Here is a 21,755-nt window from a genome sequence, read left to right on the forward strand (position 1 = left end):
CGAGGACGAGTCCAGCAACTCACCAGCTCAGCAGAGGGAGGACACACACACACACACACAAAGACACACAAAGACAGACATACAACATGAGGACAACATGGGAAGGGGAAACAGGAGAACAAGAGGAAAGGAGGGAGAAAGGCAGCTGGAAAGAGGCGAACCGTGAAAACATATTTATGGTAAATACAGTTACCTCCAGTTGGTGATTAGCTTAGCTTAGCACAAAAGTTGGAAACAAATCGGAGCAGTTGGAGTGAAAATGAGTTACCAGCACCTCTAAAGCTCACTGGTTAACACAATCTATATATATACATATATATATATATATCATGGGCGAGCGGTCATAATAAGCTATAAATGCAGTGCATGCCCAAGCCCTTCAATAAAAATAATTGAAAATATTAATCTGGCAGTGTGTTCAATTATACAATACCTTAGTTTTACTGTTTTGGTCTTAAATCCGTGCCTAATCTGTCCCGTTTTGCTTGCGAAAAGCTGGAAAGCTGACAGCTTGTTTCGCGCATGCGCACTGTGACACCGACTAGTACAGTTACTGCTAAAGGCCATGTTTACTGTAGATGAGCATTTTGAATGGCAAAAAAGCTGTCAGTGAAGCAGCTTATCTGCCAACGCGCATGCGCAAAAATGACTTGTTTGAATTGTTCAGCGGGAAACTGTCAGTGGTTCATTCATTGTGTAGCCTGGTCAAAATGGCTGAAAATATTAATTATATTCAGGCTTTGCGTTCAGTGCCGTTTTCGCGGAGACCTTTTGAGGAAAAGAAAGCTATAATTTCAAGTGGACGGCCTACTCCTGAAGTAAATATCACAAAGACTGCAAAGAATTCCGTCCGTCACTTTCAAGCTAGCACGTATGAGAAACATAAATGGCTAGCTAGCCGACCCCCCTCCCGTCAAACGATCCGGTCTGACAGCGACATATTGCCTGTTCATTCATGAAAACCATCTCGAAACACTCTCAGTCAAACAAGGTGGGGAATGAGAAATCTGCGGCGCTACTAGCCTAGTTCGTTTTAAAAACACACCGGCAGCAGCGCCTACTGATCTGAGACGTGTCAGTGAGTTACTGTAAATGCTGTGCGGAAAACCAGCTGTGGTCTGTGATTGAGGTGCAGACGGGTGAGTTTGGAGCTGACGAGAGGATCGCGCTGACGACCGCTTCGTTACATTTTTCACATTGAAAAACTATACAACTGGCATTTAGATGATGTTCTCCATAAAAAAAACAAGTGAAATACTGTAATAACAATTCGGTTTTAGTAATCAACCGCTTATAGTGATCAAATGTACTCTGGACCAACGTGATCACTACAAGCTGTTTCCACTAACCATATTATATTTTTTATTAAAAAATATAATGCCCCCCCACGGGCGCGCATGGTATTGACACTTCAGCATGACCACAGTAAACGGTCACCGCTCGCCACTGATATATATATATATATATATATATATATATATATATATATATATATATATATATATATAATTATAGCTAACTTATTCATATTAGCGTAGCATAGTATCAGTGCAATGTTAAAAAATAATATCTTTCAACCAATGAGATTAATTAAGGTGTATAGGGCAAGATAATAATCGCATTTGTGTTGGAACTTTGACTGTTTTAATGAATGAATTGATGGATTTAAATGGAAGCAAAATCACTGGCAATTTCCACATCTATTACAAATGAATTGACTCATTAGTCCCGCGTTAATACGGCTTGCTTTTTAAAATTCAAGTAGGGTTATAAACCCCCACCAGGATGAGAAGAATATGTGATCAAATTAGATAAAGAAAGTGCTTGTGCAACACCTTTAGCTCCGACAGTGGATTGAAGTCAGCCCTCAATCACGGATCAAGGTTATGCTAAAAGAGCCCCACTGTGCATAAAAGTGCATGCCGCCGTGGGGAAAGTAAATCCATTGAATCTGAGAGTGTCTCCCTCTCACCCAAACTCAAATATAATGCATGAACATGCCTCTGAAACTGAACGCATGAAACACTGTTGACATTCACCTACAGCTGGAAACAGGATTCTGTACATATTTTTGTCTTAATGAAGAATTAATATTTTGAATGCAGCCTAAAACATGACTGGTTAGATGCACTTTTTTTCACTGCATCATCACACTTGGAAAGAAAAATGAGTCTACTAACGCCGTTTCAGGCATTTATGCATTCGTGCACACTCAGAAATGTATATCTTGTTCGGACACCGCAGTGGAATTGCTCTATAAGCATAATGTTTTGGCTTGGCGCTGACAGTGTTGTTTATCTGGAACCGCAGAGTTAAAAACCTCAGAACTTATTCTACCTTGACACAGCTCGAGTGTTCAGGCAAGCGACAATCAGGAAAGTTAAACTCTTCAGTTAAATTCTTGCTAAATTCAAAGTGCGAGACGCTGTAGGAGGGTTACTTAAGTTCAGCTCTGTCTCTCAGCGCTCTCACTCTCTTTCTCTCTCTCTCGCTCACTCGCTGTTTCATCTGGCAACAGTGCCATCCAGCAGTATGCAACACTTGGCTCTGTGCTCGTGCATTTCAAACACATATCACCTGTTCCCTGAACAGGCACAAACGCAACAATGCAACCAAAAAATACAAAAATACACGCAGATGTGCAATAGACACGTACAAGCCCCCGAGAAACAGCTACACCTGTTTGGAATTGTGTCCTCCATTGAGGCAGGAAACACATTGTTCATCTAATCGCTTCCAGAACGTGGGTGGACGGCTTTAAGAAAGATGTCCGCATGTGTTTGACAGGATGAAATGGTTAGTGGTGGTCAAACGGTCAGGTCGAGGTCCCCTGGAAATATTATTTTACAGCAAATCTTCAGCTTCTAAACACGCTGCACAGATACAAGAAATACACAAATGGATGTGCACACATTCCAGTGAAGCCTTGACATTCCTGCAGTGTAGCCACGGAGAGGAATGGGCTGAGAGAGATATATTGTGGACAGCAAAAATAAATTATTATTATATTTTTTTTTTACAAAAGACAAAAATCAAGGCCAAACACTGGCTTTGATTTATCATGTTATCCACAGAATAGAAGCACAGAGATGTTTGTGGGACACTTGTATTATTTGATTTATTAACTTTCCCTGCTCATCAATAGGAGCACAACATGAAAGGTCCTCTTTCAGAAGCAAGTCTTGTACAAATCCTTCACAATCAATTTGGTGTGCATGCTCATTTGCAAGTTTACACTGAGATGCTCTATTTCTTTACAAAACATTATTTTAGGTGTAAATCATCATTTATCATCTACCCATCAATCCATCCATCCATCTACCCATCAATCCATCCTCCCATATGCATATATCCATCATCAATCAATCATCCATCTGTAATCCATTCATGTATGCATCCATTCACCCATCCATCCATCCATCCACCCATCCCTCAATCCATCCACCTATCCATCCATCCATCTATCTATCCATCAATCCATCCACCCATCCCTCAATCCATCCATCTATCTATCCATCCATTCATCCACCCATCCATTCACCCATTCACTTATCCCTCCATCCATCTCTCCATCCATCCATCTCTCCATACATCCATCCCTCCATCCATCTCTCCATCCATCCACCCATCCATCTCTCCATCCATCCATCCATCCATCTCTCCATCCATCCATCCATCCATCATTCATCCACCCATCCATTCACCCATTCACTTATCCCTCCATCCATCTCTCCATCCATCCATCCATCTCTCCATACATCCATCCCTCCATCCATCTCTCCATCCATCCACCCATCCATCTCTCCATCCATCCATCAATCATCCATCCATCCATCCATCCATTCATTGCTATCATTGGATTTCATGCCTGCTGGCTGGTGCATTTTCTGTTTTCAGTCTAAAAACACAGCAACACAGCAAGGGCAGGTAGATATCCATAGATGTGTATATAATTACATGTTAAAATATAATTCATGACTGTATTTTAAGTATTAGGGCAAAGCTGCAACTGAAAGTGGGAACTATTCCTGTTGCTTTACTTAGCAAAACCGTGCATTGTTGGGGTGAGGGCTTTTATCTTCCTCTGGAATATAACGTCGACACATGTGGGTGCACATGCACACTCACGTGCACACACACACATACACATCCCTGAAGCACAGCAAGACATGCTATCTAGATTCCACTTTCTGAAGATCAAACTCCTCACGTCTCAAAGACGAGACTGTTCTACTAGCCTTCCCTGTACCCAGCGAGGAGGAGGGAAAAGGTGGGTGTGAACAACCAGAGCCAGGGCACAAGCAGGAGGGAAGGAGAGCTGTGGAAGGGGGAGGCAAAGACAAGGTGATTTTCTATGATTTATATATAAACATAGAAAAAGCAACACCTTGTGGATGGATGGATGGATGGATGGATGGATGGATGGATAGATAGATAGATAGATAGATAGATAGATAGATAGATAGATAGATAGATAGATAGATAGATAGATAGATAGATACCTTCGTAGATATTAAAATTCTCGTCAGCCTAACAATACAGCCTTAAAAACGTAGAACTTCAGAGAAAGAGAAGGATGGAAGGAGCTTTATGAATTGATACCCTTTTTTCTGATATTTTAAGAAGCATCAGTGCTACACGACTTGCAAGCCTAATCTTTGCCTCTGCACTGACAAATATTGATGCTCCATGTGTATTCTATCCAGCCTGCTCTTGAACGTCAGTTTGCCTGTTTCCCCTCCAGCTATGAGAAGCACACACACACACATGCATGCACACACACACACAACGGGTGGCCTGACAGCACAATGACAAACTCAGTGTGTTAGACCATGATAGTGAACATTCTCCTGTGGGATTTACTACTGAATGTTACAAAAACAGATAGCTGATAACAGCTTCTTACGACCTATTGATTGGCAATACGTGCAATACGTCACCCTCCTCCACCTGCATTGTTTAAACAACACAAAGAGTCTGTACGTAAACACAATGAGAATTTGAGCTAAATCGTACCCGCTGAATCGCATTTACAGCTACAAAATGTTAGTTCTTATTTTGGCATCCATGCTAACATTTGCTAATTAGCAGAAAAGGGGTACAGTTGGGATAAAAAGTTGTTGAGATATTTCAGTCCGGAACAAAGAAATGACCAGAAATTGCCATCCCTCGAGCCATGCCGCTAGTATGGGCTAAAAAATTAAATAAAAGTCAGAAAAGGACTTGCAGCAAGAGTGTGTGCAAACTAGGAAAAGACAAATGGACAAAGAGAAAAAAAACAGTCAAAGACAGACAACTTAAGAGAAAGACTAGAAAACTCAGATCCTCAGTATGTTTCCTCTTTGCCCAGTTAAGGAACATCGTCGTTGCTTGTTTTTTTCCCCCCATAAGAAGATTAGCTGTAAGAGGTGACGCAACACTCCCAGATTACAGTGTATATAGCTGTTGTGATGCTCTATTCATCATATACTTAGCAGCCTTATTAGATTGGCACTCATCCCTCCAACACTTTACAATAGCACTCTATTCATAGATCAGCTCTTGGCCTTTGAATTCAGACACGCTAAATCCATAGACGGGAGAAACCCCCGCTTTTCTTTACACTCACGCGATGCACAAAACCCTCAGAAGAGGAACATCCTCAGACACAAGCAATTAGAGTTGTCGGATTGACCCGCAGAAGACAAGGTGACTGCTGTGTTCCGTTATCAAGCTTATTCTGGGTTACACCGCCTGTTGGATCGCCTGTCACCTACAAGCTCACGCTCGCCACTGTTTGCGGTACAATTCATTCCTGATATCATCCATACTTGATGGTACATCATTCAGATTCATACCCTGTTCCAATTGTTTATGTAAATGCTGATATGAGTATCTGTCACTCAACAGCGTAATGATTAATGTATGCTGCTCCACATACTCGTCTAACAGATCCCTAAGTCTTCACGGCAGATGCTGCCAGCGGTTTTGATAAAAATGCAAAAAAGCAAGCATGAGCTTTTTTTTTTGTTTTGTTTTGCTTTCGCATTTAGCAGCATGCGTTAGGATTTGGGGGTGCTTTGCGTGGAAGTCTAAAAGAGGGAGATTTAGTATTCAGATGAGTCATGGAGATGATTACTGCCGCATGCACAAAATGTTAAAGGATGTTCCACTTTCACACTGCTTGTGTCGAAAAGTGACACAAATGTGTGTCTCAAATGGAACACATATGTGCCGTCACATACTGTGTATTATCAAGGCCCGGTATTCACACTGTTGGGGTAAAATTATTGCGTTTATATATATATATTCACATGCAATTACCTGTGTGCATGTGAATGACTGGTGGCAGTGTCATCATGGTGGTTGGGGGATATTAGCCCCAGCAGGAATAGCTGACGTCTCACTGCTGCCATAGGGCTGTCTAACAGTGCAGAAAATAAAGGCGAGGAAACTCATTAAGACTCATTTACAATGTGTTGCTACAGAGTGCTCTAATTTAGACATGAAACTGACTTCAGATCTGCTGCTATAAACGCAGATTCATGCCCCAGCCCGGCTCGAACCACAAATCATCCATTTGATGGCAGAATGTGGACGAAGAGGACAAATGATGAAGCACATGCATATGTAAACCACAAAAAAATACTACTACATGAGATTTATTATTTTCTTTTGAAGAATTGATATTGATATTGTTATAAATATGTGAATGTTGGATTTTAAAAATCGATAAAAGTAACGTTTGCATGGAAAGAATTTTGTTTGCTGGCCATTTCACGTTCCTATGTACCTTTAAACATTTTGTGAGCTTTGCTCGTTGCAAGAGAACCTCAGATGCGAACAACATAAACCATATCTCCTAGCATCAAATAACAACAAATGTTGTGTGCACTGAGACATAAACACCGAGGACATTTTCCAAACAAACTGAGAAATGTTGAATCTTAGAAGTGATAAAAGCTGTAACAGTGGTTGTTGAGGTCATTGGACCAAACTGAACAATCTATTCAACATTTCGGCCCAATATCAATGCCTGGCAGCCAATGCATCATGATAGCATCTATTCACTGGCTCACCTGGTGCAGCGCAGTAAGTGGCTTGTTTAACTGGATCAGTGGGGAGGCCACCTTAAGGCTGCGATTTGAAATTGTACCCCCAAGGCTCAATGACGCAGTTCACACATACCCCCTTCACCTCACACACACGCGCACCGGAAATTAAAAAAAAAAAAAAAAAAAACATATGGCACACACACACACACACTTTCATGAATAAAACACATTCTGAGCTATATGTAGTTTGTCATCTGTAAGATTATGTGAGCAGGAAATGATTTATTACCCACATAACTTTGGTTCACTCTTGGTAGGGATCTGCTGGTGTGTGTGTGTGTGTGTGTGTGTGTGTGTGTGTGTGTGTGTGTGTGTGTGTGTGCGTTTGTGTGTACATACAGGCTGTGAATGCAAGCACTCGCTGCATTTGAAAGGTTTTGTTTGCATTTGTATATGTTGAGTTTTTGAAAGTGGATGTGTAATATCACATGTGTGGCTTTTATAGGATGCATAAATGACTGTCTTCAGAACACACTTGATTTGACTAAAATCTCGGATCACTCTCGACCAGCTGGCTGGATGTGGGGACGTCAGCGTAGCATCAAATTGCTTTAAAGAAGCTGTGAGGTCCATATAGTTGCCAATAAGTCAGACCTCAACCTCTAAAATACATGTATCAAAATAAACCAATAAGGGTTTATTATAACATCCTTCTCCCCCATAACCAATAAGGCTTTTTCATAACACACAAACAATAGAAAATAAAGGATTTTATAGCACATAGGGTGGCGTTATTGTATTCTGTCTGAAAACAGCTTGGGTTGTGTTGTGGAGACCCAATACTTCCTATGACCTCACAGGGACTTTATCGACTCTGAGCTCGTCTAAACGGAGGCAAACATGGGCCCAGTTGGATCCTACCTATAGTGCCTGAACTCAGAAGGCACCGGAGGCGACAAAAAACACAGCGTTCCCTTTTGAGAAAGAGAGAACAGAGCATTGCTCTTGGAATCAACATTAAATGCATTTTGTGAGCACCTCCGAGGACCCGTGTAGTCACGAGTTCACTTTCCTCCACACCACGTTGGATCGCCACAGTACTGCCGAACAGAACGGCACACTTAATTAGACACACGTAATTACACGTACAGACGCACAGGCGCATATGGTCTCATCTGTAGTCTGGCTATGGCTTTTTGTGCTGTTTAGAAGCGGGGAGGTGAAATTAAGGGAGGATGGGAAGAGGAAACAAAAAGAGGTGGACTGAGAAAAGAGCTCAAGTCCAGAGAGAAAAATAAACCATTAAAGCACTTATGTTGTGTTTTTTTTCTCCACCGTGTTTGAAATGGTACCAAGGGAAGGTTTCATGCCAGAGCAATTGTCTTCTGCCTTTTTTTGTTTAATCCAACTTGCTATTTTAATATGGGAAGGAATTGCGTGAGCACATGTGTGTACCTGAATAAGTGTAACAGTGGCCATGCGTAGAAAGCTCCAGATTGAGTTCTTGTGTATGTGCCTGCGTGTGTGCGTGTGGTTTTAGTGTGGATTTGAGTATTATCCACAACACTGCAGGGCAATTTGAGTCCCTGAAGGGTACTCCGTGTTGTGAAAGAGCACAAAAAGCTCCGCCACAGCCAAGCTCTCACCTGGACAACTCTTCAAAGCACCCCTCTCAGAGCAGCCATCCTGGAGCGTCTGGCATGGGCAGAAATAGCAGCATGACAGCCGCGGATACATAGCCAGCACCAACTGAGGTATCCAGTTAAAAAGGGGGGGGCGCTATATATTCATCCAACATCACTGCCTGCTGAGGATAGAAGACCTACTGAGTTTTGGACGTGTTCCCAGACATTTTTAATCAATTTGTCATAACTAAACTTCCTGTTTATTTAAAGTTGTATGTGCAACTGTCTTGTCGCCATGTTGCGAAGGACAAAAGAGAGAAGAAGGGAGAAGCGACGGAGAGGAAGAATCGGGGGGAAAAACAGGCAGAGGAGGTCTGCTTCTGTTGAGAGGTTTGTAATTAGCAACTGTGATAATTAACCAAATGGGAGATTAATGGACAGGGATGAAATGGTTGATGTGCTATTTAAAGCATACATGCACAAACAGATAACAGAATCTCACGCTAGATAATACTGATTAAGAGATGAGCTAAAAATACGTGGTAAAGTCGAAACAACATGCTGCATCTCTGAATAAACCAAAGCATGAAAAGGGTTAGGCATAGAAGTTTAAGTATCAGAGTGCTGCACGGGTTTGAATGACTCTTAATATCCAGGGATGGATCACCTCATTAATGAAACATCATCTTTTATCAAATCCCATATTAAATATTAAACGTGTGTTAATGAACTATTCTGCCTGCTTAACTGCTCTGAGAGTCGGTAGCCGAGACAAACAAGCCACACTTGCATGAGCACAGGCATACAAACAGACACAAACAGGCACATAGTATACCCAAACCATGAGTTGATTTTAAAGGGGTGAGCGTGGCCCCTATTCATCATCAAATACCTCTGTGACTGGTCCCTGCCAAGTCCTGGGGAGTCCTTATCTTTACTCCAGTAACGAGACATCCAGATCTTATTTTTTGCTGCTAAATTACTCTCATCTTCATTTTCAGTCCTTGAGTGTCATTCTGATTCATCCACTTTTTACAATGAGACCATTTTTACACTGTCAAAATGCTGTAGCTTAACTTTACCTAATATTTGCAAACTTAAAAGAAAAATGTTCAGTTCGACAGCTTATAAAAACTTAGTTGTAGTTTCTTTACCCTGTTAGTAGTGCATCCCACAACACAGCAGGTTTTAGGCTTTTACCTGTTCACAGTAAGGAGCCTGGGGGAGGAGTCGGCAGCCATCTATAGTCAAGTTTGACTGACTTGCATTGGTGGGAGCTCTGGCTGTTCATGGCCACCTGGTGGCTGCAAGGAATCACTGACATCAACAGTCCGTGTATGAAATACAAATAACCTGCAGTTGTTCACGATGTATAATAAAAAATGTCATTTTTGGGGTATTTCATCATTTTATCGTCTTACTTGTGCTAATGCAGAGCTCGTTCTCTGACAGCGATGCTCGCTAACCGTTTCTTGAGTTATTGGATTAAAAATGTAAATAACATACAGACTAACTTTCTGTTGTTTTTCTGTCGTATTTATTCTTTTTTAAGCAAACTTTTGAATGTCTCTGTCACTTCTGGTACTTTGGTAACTTCTCTCTGTGCCCTTGTGTCTTGCCCGACCCGCTCCATCTGCAATTTCCTGTAAGGGAAGATCGCATGTTCTTCCAGTTGAACTTATTCCTAGGAGGATGTAGCATCATCCATTTTGTTGAAAGGGGTCACTGAGTGTCAGCTCAAGTAAAGAACCTCCCACACCATTTCTGCTTATTTCACCTAAACGGGACCTTGAATAACAGTTGAGTGTCAACATGAAACGTGAAGAGGTCGTCTAGGCAGAGACAGGTATGCTACTGTGTTTAACCGTGTATTCCTGTAATTTTATTGTAATGTTTAACGGACCGCCAAGTCACTGTTTAATGCCAATTAAGTTCCGCAATTTTGTCGTCTCTGTTAATGAAGGTTTTATAACCATTGAGCTGTTTTGTCGTCATTTGGTCTCGTTAAATGTGATTTAGATTACATCGGGTTTGTTGTTGCTGCTCATGTGTTATATCGCCACTGTTAGATCCAACACGCTGCCCGCCACTCGTTAACTCCTTCAACTGTTTGTGCTCATATGCAAAAAGTTATTCATTATTGCCATTTGAGTATAACCCTTGTGATGGCAATTCTCAGAATTGCACTTAGTGAAGTTGAGCTCGGCCAAAAAGAGGCATACAATACTCAGGTTGTCGAGATCTGCCAATCTCAAGCACTCCTTGGGGCGTTCTGGGGGAGTGGCTTTGTACCTTGTAGAGGTCTGAATGAAGGGGGCAGGACTTTATTGGTTCGGCAACACGTTCAAAGTCAAAGTCTCTGTGGTTTTTCCAAATTACCTACTCAGCCTTTAAGGCTCAAGTTCCCACTAGGCCTTGCACCTTGCATGATATGAAGTTAAAACTCGGCCCATCCCCCCTTCCCGCTCTCTCCTTCAAGTCTCACCAATACAGAACTATCACAGCCCCCTCAGGTGACCACATGGAGGGTCAAATTGACTTGACACCCTTTAATATTGATAGAGATTTCAAAGTTTGTGTAACTTTCCTTGATTCCAGGGTAGTGCCCATCTGCTCCCTACTGAAGCCCAACATCGAATATTGGGCACATTCACATATTCCTGACACATTTCGAAGCCTAACCCTGACCCATCTCATATCTACTGCAGTTGATTTAATAAGTGAACTGTTAGGATTGGGTTTATGTTGGGTTTTTGTTTTTTCTCTGTTCCCCTCCCTTTTCTTCTTCCCAGAGAGCATTTGTGGCAGGGGGCATGGCTGCCTTCTCCTGCTGCAGCTGACGAGGTACACCTGCTTTTACTCGCCTCATCAACCCACTCAATAAAAGCCTGGTCTTCACTTCACCACTCTGCCAGATAGTTACGTTTTGATCAGTAGTGTGTAACCTCAACTCCTCGTGTGTTCTTTGGCCTTTGGTGACTCACCAGTATTTGTCCTGCCCTCGCCCTTGTTCCCCGGTGTGCCTCGCCACACTGCCAGCTCCTGTGTTTTTCCCGTGTTTGTTGTTCCTCGTGGAGCTCCTGGTAAAACCTGCCTCGTGCCAGCAAGCCCCCAACTTCTCAACCTGCTCTGTGCTAAATTAACTATTTTTGCACCATCCATCTGTGTCAGTCTCTACTGATCAGAGCCACCTATGAAAAAATACATTTCTGGAAACATATTTTGCACGCTCGCATCCAGCCAGTTTTGATTTTGACATTATGTCAACATTTTGTTTTGGGTTTATCTCAAATAATTTGGGATCTTGGAAAATACCCCAACATTTAGCAACCATGGCCTTGAGAGAGAAAAAAACATTGATACATATGTTGAGGTATTTCCTTTGATACGCCCAATGTAACCAGTTGTTTTAGAGTAAGCCAAAAGAAAATGTTACCTGGACCTTATCAATACATCATCGAAAGCAGGTCAGCAGTGCACTGACCTCGTAAATGTATTATTCTATGACTATCAAGCTCAGTTAAACAATAATTTTCGTCGCCATTAAAAATCAGTGTGACCAGAAACCATGCACATAGGAAGGCTTGAACCCCACTCATGCTGAATTGATAATATGTTCTTGAATAAATCTGACTTTGTATCTCTGTTGGAGTCATAAATGATGTCGGTATTTATGTCTTAATATTAATTGCATGGGTTAAGTTCACTATGGGTGGTTAGAAATATGCATATTGGGCACAGGAGGAACAGAGCATGTAATCATGGGGCGATTGCTTCACTTGAGTGCTCGGGGGAAGCCAAACCAGAAAGCCAATCATCATATCATCAACAAGGTCTGTTTGCATACAAGTAAATTCGCTGTGAAGTGAATGTCTTTATTAAAAGGCAACATCACCCAACAGTGAATGTTGCCTGGACATTACTCATTGAGCATGTCAAAAACACAATCTCCTCTTGGACCCAGCCCAGTGGCGACTGCTGGTCAGGATAGTGGCTACAATATCTCTATCATGCTGTCTGTTTTTGGCTCGTAAAATTCCTCATTTTTATAATATGAGTTGATAATGGAACATTAAATAACGTAAAAAACTGCAGATTAATTATACTTCATGCACAAAACCACCAATGAGTCTATATTTATTCAGCCTATTTAGCCGCTATCTTAATATAGTGAGAACAGGTGCAATGGAGAGGCAAAATCAAGACAACCCCCAAAAAGGGAACCGTTGCTGGCCACAGGCAATTGCTCTCTGCTTATCTTTCCTGACTGATTTTTCTGTTGTTTTGTGTACAGCTAGTGTCCTTGATACTACTGATAGTATGAGGCGGTACCTGCAGCCCAATCAGGTTGCACAGGTAGACAGGCAGTCCAGCTCAAAGTCTCTGTGGTTTTTCCAAATGACCTACTCTGCCTTTAAGTACTCATATCAGTACTCTGTATCGGCAAGTACTGAAATTTAAGTATTTGTACTCGCTCTGAATCAAGTGGTATCACTGCATCCCTATTTGTCGAGGCTTCAAAGTCTGGTGCATATACGCCTTCTGTCATTATCCTTCCATTCCCACAACAAAAGACATAACAGAGAAAATGGAAATGTTCCGTGTATATTTAGAAATGGTAAATAATCGTGATTAATCCAAAGCTACCCTGTGATTACTCAGATTAAAATTTGTAATCTTTTGACAGCCCTAATATATATATATATATATATATATATACTTGGCAAGGATAAAAATCTTATTTTTTCCTTCACTGCATCTCCGTGTACTCTGGAATGGTAATAGAAATAGGTTTACTCACAATGGGTTCATACATTCGTTTTTTACCCTTCAAAGGAGACCAGAAATATGAATATAAGCCTCACGGCTGAAGAGCTATTCCTGATTCATTTCATTTTAGTCATTTTTTTCCCCAGTGCTAGGTCTTTTAAACCATTGTCAGTAAAGTTAAAACTTAATTATTATATTCTCACACTTTAAACTAGCCTTGTCTCTTTTAAATGTCCAATCAGCTTAATGACACAACTTTAATGAAACTGTCTATCCACTTTCATTGAGAAAATTCTCATTACTGAAGATGCTTGAAGGCTTTTTTTTCGGGCCAAAACAATCAATTTAACATTATTAGAATTGACTAATTTGATACTAAGCACAGATTGGACATGCAGAAAGCTCCGAAGAGACACTGTGATAGATAGCAGACGTGGTGTGCTTAAAGACAACAATGTGTTGATGAGCATATAGGATGCATATTGGGTCAGATGGGTCAACAAAACAGTGAACTTGAACATGAGAAACCACTATCCGCTTCCGGTTTCCTGCCAACAAGCAGCGTTGTTATATTTTAACCATGAGCACGCTTGTACCCTAAAATAAAGTAACCCAACTCTAACTAAGTCATTTTTGGGCTTAAATCTAACCAAACTTAACCATAGTTTTTTTTCAATTTGTAACAGTTTTAGATGGAATTCCATACATTATCTGTACGGGGTCACGGGGAGCCGATCCCAGCTATCCTTAGGACAGGACACCCTGGATAGGTCAAAGTCACATCTCACATAGACACAGACAAGCATCAATGCTCATATTCACACCTATAGGCAAATTTGAGTCATCAATGAATGAACCTGCATGTCTTTGGACTGTGGCTGTTCCCGTGGAAACCCACGCTGACACGGGGAGGACATGCAGACTATGAGTCCACAGTGCAAACCACTACACCGCCATACTAAGCTCCTTTCAGATGGAACTGACGAATGATATTCTCCTGGCGATAGGGAGCAGAGAAACTCTTTCCCCCCCACAATATTTCAACCCAACCACGAATTCTCGACAAAAAAAACCACACAGACAAAAAAAAAAAAAATGCTGCAAAAAAGAACTGCAATATTCGGAAGGAAATAATCACAAAGACACCTGTGAGTACCAGATGGGATTGACAAACTGCACCGTGTTTGCTAAAAGAAATTGGGTTAGCGCACTGTCTAAAATGAGATACAGCATCAAACAACTGACACTGGCTTGAAAAACCAAGAATGATAGAAATCCTGAGGAGCACAACGGTGGTAACATATTTCTTCAACATCCAGTTTCAAATTAAGTTGTTCTCTGGCTTCAGAGGCCATTTCAAATATTACGTGTAATATAGTATGTTTGCACTTGCTGAAAAATGTCTCCACTTGACCAGTGAGGTAATTAAAGTGGTGGGTGAGTGAGTGAGTGAGTGAGTGAGTGAGTGAGTGAGTGCCGGGACCTTTGCCTGACATCCCATTGATTCGGCCTTTCTTTCCTCTCATCCGTGCACTCTTATTGTCAGAATGCTGCTGCAGATCGCCTCATATCATTAATCAATTATTCACCAGCAGCCTGTTAATGTTTAATGAGTGAGGCTGCTGCGGTCAATTACTAATGAATTGTGGTCGTGGTGAGAAAGCTCAGAGGAGAGGCCAAATCAGATACTGTACACAGTCTGTTTTTGTACACGCACGTGTGTGCACGTACATACGTGCATAAACACACCACTATGTTTGTGCATGTGTTAAGAATGATTTGATTACAGAGAAACTGTGGTAATTAAAGCTCATCGATTTTTGTTTTTTTTTTCATTCTTTTTTTTCATTTTTACCAAATAACACCCAGATTGTGGGGAGTTGAAGTCATTCTCACCCAGATTCCAAAGGTTTTTTTCTGTCAAACGTAACACAGTTCTCAGAAAACACTTTGTGATGAAAGACAGCATATGGGGAAATGCAAATGAGCTGATTTTGAATAAGTCCTTCAAGGATAAAGTACAGATGGTTTGTGTTACATTTCCTTCTACTGTACAAGCACTTTCATTAGTGGGTCATGTGATCAATCACCATTCTTTTAACTCACTCTTTGATAGATAGTAACTTAAAAGACCATTAAATCGATGAAAATGTTACGGGCTACCACTTTAATTCAAAATAGAAAGAGTAATGAGCTGTTAAATAAAGTGAGACATTGAAATTAGGTTACAAAAAAAAACTTTTTTGAAACTTTGGATTCTCGTCACCCTGAACAGAAGGTTGAGGGAGGTGAGTCACTGCTCAGTAACGACACTTTCGTTTTTATTTGTGCGTGTTTATGTCTGTGTGTTTATGAGGGTGTGTGTGTGTGTGTTGGACTGGTGAGCAGACGAACATGAAACAGGTCAATGCACGTCCTGCGAAGAGTGCGTGGCCTGCAGTCTGTTGGCCATGCTTCTGTAACCAAGATAATTAGAGACAAACCCCCCGTTAGGAGCCACAAACAGCCCAAAACAACATTAGCAACCATATGATAGTCACACACGGATATACACAGGTTTTTACTCAGCCGACTAAAACACATTTAGGAACGTTTTTTGATATTTAATTACCAAATAAAACCATTTGATTTGGATTTCCAGTCACACTCTTATCTCTTGTATGGCGATTCTAAATCAACCGGGTCTGAAGGAACAAAGAACGGGACGTAAAGTAGACATGGTATTTTATTAATGGATTTAATACACAGCAAAGTAAAGTAAAGTCCCTTTGACATACTGATTTGTGTAGGAATGTTATCGGGGTAGTATAGAAGCTTACTTTTGATAGCTTACTTTTGTGTGAGATCAAATGCAGTCCTCCGCGTGGTTCCTAAAACCGCCAATCAGTATTTTATGTTTTTCAAAATGACATGCACAAATTGTAGTGGTCAAATTCAGAGCTTAGCTAAGCCAGTCTCCGGAGACCTCAAATCTCTCTTCTGGAGTGTGCCAATGGAAATATTTGAAGAACTCTTCAACCTTAAAACCTTAACTTAATTAATAAAAACAACTTTCGCTTGTGTTGAATGTAGTTGCATGTTGTTTTTTCCCCCAAATATGGCCCTAAAATCTGGTCTCAGCACAGATACACACTCCTCTCACAGTAGCCAAATATTTAAAACAACTGATTTCTTCATCACGTGTCTGTGAAAAAAAACTGTATTAAAGTCTCAATAAATAAGAATCTCTTCTGTCCACTTGGTCACCTCACAAGTGACCAAAGCAAATGGAAGCCTGTGGTTGTAACTGGCCCCGTTGTCCGACCGACACAAGGCACACTTCTAAGCGCACTCACTCCTCTGTGTGAGGCTCCATCCATCACGAGGCCAAGACGGGACAGAAGACCATGGGAAATGAAGCATGGCTAATTCTATTAGCGCGGGGACACAAACAATCTGTAGGGAATCAAAGGAGAAGAAAACATAATCCCAGCGGACCTACTTCCTGCTGCATGAGCTGGAGCAGTTCACCATGATGAGGCGAAATGTTAAATTCCTGCACACTGGCTTTCCAAACGCACGATCTCAACCTAATGCCTGTCGACGGTTGCACATGAAGGTTTTCAACTTGGCCATATTTGCTATCTGTCACATTGGTATCCATCTATCTCCCTCAATCTGTCTTTCTTTCTTTCTTTCTTTCTTTCTTTCTTTCTTTCTTTCTTTCTTTCTTTCTTTCTTTCTGTCTCTCTTTCTTTCTGCCTTGGTCTATGAGGAAAGGCCAGGCACAAAGCTCTCTCGCTGAGGGACCCTTATGGGACAAAGCTTGCTTTCTGGGCTTTTCTGCATATATGCATGCCATGCAGACAATGGGGCCATTATTAGAGTAGCCAGCATCTCCGAGCTGGAACGGCGGGGACGAGGGATGAAGTTTGGGAAAGCTGTGACTGACACTATGTGTGTGTGTGTGTGTGTGTGTGTATGTGTGTGTGTGTGTGCACTTCCCACCTCATGCCCGTGCATGCATGTGTGCCACAGAGGTGTGAAGTGGATGCTTTTACCCTCACTCCTCCAGTCAACGAATCAATCTCTGCCCATCCGTCGCTTATCCTCAGAGACAGTCATCTTATGCCATATGGTGTCACAGAGTAGATACATGGGAAAACATATGAGCCGGCTAAAAACTTCCGCCCGCCGCCTTCATGCATCTGCATATAAAACAGCCAAAAACACCACGCTGGGGCGTTCTAGTAGCTGCAATCAAAAAGCAAAAAAAAAAATGCTTCATGCAAGCCCTCAGACAGTGTCGCCTCTCTCTCTGTACTGGACTCACTTTACAATACAGATATCAGGAGACTAGACTGAGTGCCTCCCTGCGTGTGCATGTGTATGTAGCATGCATGTATGTGTGTGTGTGCGTTTGTGTGTATGCTCAGTGACTCAATCATGCGTGAAGAAGATTTTCTGTTCAGAAGGAGCTGCACACTTGCATACTTGCATTCTAATGACTCCATGTGCATAATCATACAAACAAATACAGATGCACAGATGTGTGTGTGTGTGTGTGTGTGTGTGTGCAGTGACACAGACACGTACGAGAAACACCGCTGTGTGCTTCTGTTCTTACGGTGGAAAAATAGGCGGGAGAGTGACAACTAACTCACGTGTGTGTGTGTGTGTGTGAGTGAGGTTGCTATACATCATGCATCCTGTTAGTGTGATGTATGACAGGGTTTGGATACAGACTTCCAGTCACATGTCTGAGGGTGTTTTGGTTTGGATTTGCCACATCGTTCCCACTGAACCATGCAGCCGATGTCAGATCCTTCATGTTTAGTGCTGCTCCGACCGTTTTTCTTTGCCACTGACATCAGAGTGCAATACTGCGTTAAAGCGTTGATGGAGCTCACATGAAAGGAAAGAGGGTGTTTTCCTATACACGTATATATTTGTCATCTCGAGTCAGGATGCAAGGACGGATGGATGTGTGGATGATGAATTCTGTCATTCTGCACCTCAGACACGGATGTTATGATGCATGTGGCATCATCTCTTTCTTCCTCTCTCACTCTCTTTTTTTCTCTCTCCCTCCACTCAGTAAAGCCGGAGTTGTGTTTTTTTTCTGAGTGGTAAACATGTGCTAAGGGGGTTGAATGGCTAAGTTTTCTTTTCATCCAATAAAAATGTCTCCTTTCCAGATCGATTGTTGTTGCTAGGAGACTGAAGCATCCTTTGGCAAGGGGCTACAGCTCTCCACGTCTGTTGTTTCTCTCTCGCTCTCGCTCTCTCTCTCTCTCACTAACTCACGCTCTCACTCATGCACGCGCGCTCACACACGCATCCATCCGCGGAGCTGGCGCGCAGAGCAGTGGCGCCCATCCTCTCTCTCTCTCCCTCTCTCTCTCTCAGTGCGACTCCTCCGAGGGATCAGGAGTAGACTAAGTCAAACTTCCAGCGACTGAAGATTTGTGCGCAACCTTTGAAGGATCCAAGTCGTCAAGGTAGGTCAAATCTAATATATTCCTTTCTGAGTGGGCAAATGTTGCAGTGTTAAGATTTCTGGTTAGGCGACAGAGTGCAGAGGAAAAAAAAAAAAATTGTCAGTCCGGGACCGTTCGAGCGCGCGTCAGCCAATCCTACGGTGGGGAACAATTTGCTTTGAACTTTGCGCAGGATTTCAACACCCCAAATGTGCTGTATGGATGTAGTTGGCGTGTATTTGATTGAATCCGATGCTTCCACTGATGGCGGGTTGTGATACAGGAGAAACACCCTCGTCTCTGCAGCAGATGCGTGATAAAGATAGAGACGGTAAAACAAAGAGTATCTGCAGTTGCGTATTTTTACGCTGCGTGGAGAAGTTATTTGGGTTCACACAGACCGCACCGAGCCACGTCCCGCGGCTCCGAGCGGAGGATGGGCGGGTTGTGCGTCTCTGAAAACAGGCATACAGGTGGATCTGATAACCGTTTGTGGTCACTGTGTGTTCTCAGTGGGGTGACTTTCCCGTTAGGTTCTCAACAACCACTCCACACCTTCCGCCAAAGGAGAGGCGCCAATGTCTGTATGAACACCTGGACTCGAGCTTTAAGGTGTGATGGAACTCCCCCCCCCCCCCCCTCAAAAAAAATAAATAAAAAAAATGTTCCATCTTACACTCCAACTCTAAATAACACGTTTGAAATTGGAAAGCAAGAAACAAAAATCAATGCATGTGGTTGTATCCGTGCAGGTGTGTCTCCATCACACTCAACGGTGAGCTTGTAGAGTGATCTAACGTTTGGTACACAGTGTTCAGATTTTTCCTGTTATTGTATCAAAATGGCAAGAATTCTATGCTGCACAGCTCAGATGTTAAGACACCATATTTCCATCTACACACCACCCACAATAAAGAACAGGATAATCATGCATGTGCTTATCAGCCCAATGAGCAACTTGAGCTTGATATTAATGGTCATTTTTTTCCTCTTTCCCTAAATCAAAAAGGTCAAACTGTGTTCCTGTTTTACCCGAGTCAAATATTTGCATTGAAAACTATTATTAGAATTATGTGTCATAACATTTTCGGAACTCATGGCTCCCCCCCGTGATATTTGCTTATGATTTGAATACTGTACTTGAATTGCAATATCAACGTCAGAAGATAGGCTCACTATAGAAAAAGTAATGTGAATTTTAAATCAACTCTTTTTCTTTGCATGCTCTGTGACTGAGAGGAGTGGAAGCACATTTATTTCCTCAGAGGAGAGGTGGGCACTGCTTGTACCACTGTGTCTAAGTGGCTTGGTAGCAGATATACAAATAGTGATGATGATAATAATAATGCATTATGTAATAGTAAAGGATGAAAGTACCGGCGAATGCAGAGTTGCATTATTTTTCATTTGGGTGGGAACAACATGTGTCTGAATGTGTGAAATAACAGATATTTGTGTTACTATATTTCAGAATATTGGTGCGTCTGATATCTGGTTGTCATGTGTTTTTACCCAAGAGAGTGTGTAACCTGTTGCATAATTATGTGTTATACATCTGTTCATTCGTACAATATGTAAAGGTTGCACAGTGTGTGTGTGTCCAAGTGTGGGTGGGCATTTGGTGGCCTTGTTAGAGCGTAAAGAAAAGCTTACATGCTTGGCTTTTACGTGTGAATGTGTGTTAGGAGAAGGTGCATCTATATGCGAGTCGGGGGACGATTGTCAGTGAATAAATTTGCTCTTGAATTTCAACATTTTTGTGCTGCAAGCTTGTGTTTGTGCATCTTTGTGTGTGCGTGTGTGTGTTTGTTTGGCCTTGTAGCTTCCACACAGCGCCACTCACTGAACTGCATGCAGTACAGAACCTCTTTTAGCCGTGTAGCTCAGTGCATTTAGAAATATTAAGCCCCTGCGAAAGTGATGTCCTCCAGTTTCATTGGATACATGAATTGGCGAGTTATGGATGTAAGTGAGTAATGTGACGTAGATTTTGGAAGAACAAGCCGTGCTGGTTGCAGCATGTTGCGGGTTGCTGGTTGTCTTCTGTGCTTGTTTTTTATCTGTTTCAGTACAACCCGGTCTCATTCAGTGCCCCTCAACATCTGTATGTTTCAACTAACTCCGACGTAAACCCGCCTGCATCATTATCGGACAGTTTAGAGAAACTAATGTCGCATAAAGAGCAATATAGTTGCCTGACCCTCACTTCCTCCCAAGATGGAATTTTATTTTGAAAAGATACTGTGCGTGTAATGAGAGGAAAATGACATGACTGTTAGAGTGGAACCCAGAGCATCATAGTTTGAAGCTGAGGGCCACTGAGCGAGCATTGGGAGTTGGGAGTGAGAAAATCTGAGCATAGAGTTGCACAAGAAAAAAAATACCAAAAGTTCTGAGGTGATGACACACAAAAAAAAATGTAAAGGCCCCATTTTTCTGTGTAAAGCACCTCTCCGGAGACACCCATTAACATAATACTCTTTTGAGTTTCAGACACCCCTAGAAATGTACCTCTAAGAAGTTTGGGTGTTTTTTTGTCATTCACGGAGCACAGTGGAGGACGACTATCAGCTCCAAGGCATGTCTTTTGAAAAACATATCGGAATGTCCATAGAAATTTCTGAAAAATTATCTGTAGCATAATCGACTTCTCCGCTCTCCTTCCATACGCTCCATAAGGCGCTCTAGCATATGTAAACACACCTGTATGGTGCATAAGGGGTGAGATGGATGTGTGTTTCAGCATGTATTAGAGAAAACACGTCTCGAGCATACAGTAAGTGCCGAGCACATGGATAGACTGCAAAAATGCGGATTATGCACTGAGAGAGTTTATTACGGCCATTTCGTCGTCGGAATTCATCTTT

The 21,755-nt window shown here is 41.9% G+C and overlaps 2 protein-coding genes across 2 annotated transcripts in view; both read left to right on the forward strand.

Moving 5' to 3' along the window:
* Positions 1–539: 539 nt before the first annotated feature.
* The window catches only part of calub (calumenin b), a 140,573-nt gene continuing 119,357 nt past the window's right edge, over positions 540–21,755 (forward strand). Inside the window, exon 1 of the mRNA XM_084018537.1 lies at positions 540–544. The gene's annotated coding sequence lies outside the window, so the exon portion shown is untranslated. The remainder of the gene's footprint in view (positions 545–21,755) is intronic.
* The window catches only part of grm3 (glutamate receptor, metabotropic 3), a 31,530-nt gene continuing 28,584 nt past the window's right edge, over positions 18,810–21,755 (forward strand). Inside the window, exon 1 of the mRNA XM_084018525.1 lies at positions 18,810–18,909. The gene's annotated coding sequence lies outside the window, so the exon portion shown is untranslated. The remainder of the gene's footprint in view (positions 18,910–21,755) is intronic.

This window comes from Eutrigla gurnardus, assembly GCF_963514095.1.
Source record: "Eutrigla gurnardus genome assembly, chromosome: 9".
NCBI classification, from domain to species: domain Eukaryota; kingdom Metazoa; phylum Chordata; class Actinopteri; order Perciformes; family Triglidae; genus Eutrigla; species Eutrigla gurnardus.